Raw genomic sequence first — 4,051 nt, forward strand, 5'->3', positions numbered from 1 at the left:
TACAAATCTGGGGTGGGCATAATTCAGTCTATAACACCTACAGAAGGTCATCTTGTGTGCTTCCAAGTTTTTGTGGTTATGAATAAAGCTTCAATAAACATCTGTGTGCAAGTCTTGGTGTAGACATATGTTTTCAACTCATTTAGGTAAATACCCAGAAATAGGATTGAGTGTTAAGAGTATGTTTAGTATTATAAGAAGTCGTCAAACTATATTCCAAAGTGGTTGTACTATTTTATATTTCCACCAGCAAGGAATAGGCAATTTTGTGGTTCCAAATTCTTGCCAGCATTTGGTATTGTCTGTGTTTTGTATTTTGGACATTTTAACTAGTTGTAATGGTAACACATTGATTTAATTTACAAGTTTATAATGACATATAATGTGGAACATGTTTTTATGTGCTTCTTTGTCATCTCTGTATTTTCTTTGATGTATTTTTTGTCTTTTGCTCATTTTTGAATTGGGTATTTTGTTTTCTTATTATGGAGTTTTAGGACTTCTTTGTATAACAGTCCTCTGTGTCTTTTGCAAATATTTTCCCCCGATTTGTGGCTAGTGATCTTATTTTCTTGACAATGTCATTTGCAAAACAGAAGTTTTAATTTAATTAAGTTCAGCTTATCGATTTTTTTAAATGAATTGTGCCTTTGGTGTTGTACATAAAGTTATTACCATACCCAAGGATATCTATATTTTATCCTATGTTATCTTCTAGGAATTTTATAGTTTTGATTTTGCATTTAGGTCTATGATTTATCTTATGTTAATTTTTATAAAAAGATAAGGTTTATACCAATATTTATTTATATATATGTGGATGATCAGTTACTCCCGTGCCATTTATGGAAAAGAGAATCTATTTTCTATTGTATAGCTATTGCCTTTGCTCTTTTGTTAATTATCAGTTAATTATATTTATGTGGGTTTATTTCTGGGCTCTCCATTCTGTTCCATTGCTCTATTTGTCTATCCTTTCACCAGTACACACTGTCTTAATTACTGTAAACATTGTAATAAGTCTTGAAGTCAGGTAGAGTTGGTTATACAATTTGTTCTTGTCTTTCAATATTGAATTAATTATTCTGTGTCTTTATCTTTTATATAAATTTTAGAATCAGTTTGTTGATATCCAAAAATAACACTTGGAATTTTGATTGATATTGAATTGAATCTGTAGACCAAGTTGGGAAGAATCAACATCTTGACAATATTGAGTCTTCCTATACATGAATATTGTATATCTCTCCATTTATTTAGTTCTTTGATTTCTTTTATCAGAGTTTTGTAGTTTTCTTCATACAGATCTTGTACATATTTGTGTTAGATTTATCCCTAAGTATTTCATTTTGGGAGGGTACAAAAATAAATGGTAATGTGTTTTTAATTTAAAATTCCAGCTCACTTGTGGCATATTGAAAGACAAATAGACTTTTGTGTATTAACCTTGTATCTTACACCCTTGCTATAATTACATAGAGTTCCAGGATTATTTTTTTAGATTTTCAACATAAACATTTATGTCATCAGTGAACAAAGGTAGTTTTATTTCTTCCTTCCTGGTCCGTATATCTTTTATTTCCTTTCCTTATCTTTCATTAGCTAAAACTTCCAGGGCAATATTTAAAATGGGTGGTGAGAGGGGGACAACATCTTTGTCTTGTGCCAGATCTTAGCAAAAATAATTGAGTTTCTCACTACTATGTATGATGTTGGATGTAGGTTTTTTTGTAGATGTTCATCGAGTTGAAGAACTTTCCCCCATTTTTATTTTGCTGGGAGTTTTTATCAGAAATAGATGTTGGATTTCATCAAATGCTTTTCCTGCATCAATTGATATATTTATGAGATTTTTGTTTAGCTTGATGATTTAACCCATTAATTGATTTTTAACTGTTAAACCAGACTTGCATACCTAGGATAAATCCCACTTGGTCATGGCATATAATTCTTTTAATGCATTGTTAGGTTTAATTTGTCAATATTTTGTTGAATATTTTTGTATCTATGTTCATGAGAGATATTATTCTGTATTTTGTTTGTTTTTTTATTTTTTTGTAAAGTCTGGAAGATATTGTGGAGCTTAAGTGTATTATTTTTTAAATATTTAGTAAAGCTCACAGTTGAACTCATTTGGGTCTGGTCATTTCTATTAAGGAAGGTTTTTAATTGTTGATTGAATTTCTTAGATTTAACACTCTTTAGATTACCTATTCTGTGTGCAAGTTTTGTTAAATTTCATCTTTTTGTAAAGTATATTTTATTGATTATGTTGTTACAGTAGTTCCAATTTTCCCCCCTTTGCTCCGCCTCTGCCCAGTACACCCCTTCCCTTTAACAATCCCACCCCCCTTAGTTTATGTCCATGGGTCGTGCAGATAAGTTCTTTGGCTTCACCCTGCAGGTCTCAGAGAGTCAGGACTGCACACTTTAACAGTGTGGTCCAATTACAATTTATGAGGCCCATGTTTAAAAAGTCCTTTGTTATGGTTGGATCCAATAATTTAGTTGTGAAATGGATTTCTTGGTGGTTTCAACAAACTTGGTACCTTGCCAAAATTTGCCTGTGGTATTTTAATACTCCAGAAAAAATTGTCTTCTTATTCAGGTATTTAAAAGAAAGGTGCATACCTGGTTTTCAGAAGCATTAGTCAAATATCATTACCCAGGGTCAGAAGCAGATGCTTTTGTTTATTATACAGAGAAGAAAAGAGGGCTTAGCTAAATTCAAGATTTTCTTGTTTCAAAACAGAGCATAAAATAATGTAGAATTAACAGGAACATGCAGTATTTTATAGCCAAATTCATAGCACCATTATATACAATAACCAAAAGATGGAAGTATCTCAAGTGTCCTTGAACAGCTGGGTCAATAAAAAAATGTAGTCTATCCATACAATAGACTATGATTTAGCCTTAGAAAGGAAATAAATTCTGACATATGTTACAATATTGATGAATTTGAATGAAATAAACCAGAGAAAAAAGGACAAATATTAATAATTCCATCTATATGAGGTCCAGAGAATACATAGTCAGACTTATAGAGGCAGAGAACAAGATGTAGTTGACGGGCTAGTGCAGGGGAATGGGAATTTAATGATTAATGGGAACAGAGTTTCAGTTTTGCAAGATGAAAATGTTCTGGAACTAGAGGGTGGCTGATGATGGTTTTATAATAATGTGATTGTACCTAATACCAGCAATCTGTACACTTAATAAATAAAATAGGAGTAAGGATGGGAGGAAGACACAATTCCTGTGCAATGATAAGACTAAAGATCAGATTTTAGGAAAAGAGAAATAGAAGCAATGTTTTAAAGATCTGCATTACAGGTGCTTCATCAGTTTATGACATGAGTTTGAAAAACCAAGCAGCTTGGTTCTCAAACAGTCTCTGAATCATGTGCAGTCACTAAGGCGAGTAGGTCGGGACCCTGTCATGAGACAGGTGAAAGGGAAAAACCAAGTACAATATTTTCTCTAGCATCAAATGAGATGTGGAAATAAGGAGAAAATGAAGTGTACCAAATAGGTGATATCAGTAAAAAGAAAACATGGTACAGAATTTCAGGATTCTGAGAAGACCTCAGAGATGTGGCATATTAGTATGTGAAAAAAGGATCTCGAATTTATGTGGAAGGGCAAGCAGACTATGAGGAATACATGGATAAAAATAATGTGAGGTAACAAGCAACTACAACCATAGCTGATAACGTATTTCTGAGTGACTAGACAAAATAAAAGGCAGAGAATGGCCTATTCTCCTTTGTCCACTGTTTGGTACAGTCTCATTTCCAATTCATGTATAGTCTTTATAGTTTCTAATGATAAGAATTAAAATATCCCTTTATATAAAAAATAATTAAAATAGCAAATTTTATGTATATTTTAACCACAATTTTAAAAAATATGTTTTATTGATTATACTGTTACAGTTGTCCCAATTTCCCTTCCCTCTACTCCCCTCCATCTGGTGACCCCCTCCCTCCATTTGTCCCCTCCTTTTAGTCCATGTCCATTGGTTGTGCATATAGTTCTTCTCAACCTC

General features: G+C 32.4%; 1 pseudogene; it reads left to right on the top strand.

Moving 5' to 3' along the window:
• Positions 1–3,312: 3,312 nt before the first annotated feature.
• On the top strand, positions 3,313–3,744 carry LOC150012726 (single-stranded DNA-binding protein, mitochondrial pseudogene; annotated as a pseudogene).
• The last annotated feature ends 307 nt before the right edge of the window (positions 3,745–4,051 follow it).

This window comes from Furipterus horrens, unplaced genomic scaffold, assembly GCF_987537825.1.
Source record: "Furipterus horrens unplaced genomic scaffold, mFurHor1.1.pri manual_scaffold_4, whole genome shotgun sequence".
Classification (NCBI taxonomy): domain Eukaryota; kingdom Metazoa; phylum Chordata; class Mammalia; order Chiroptera; family Furipteridae; genus Furipterus; species Furipterus horrens.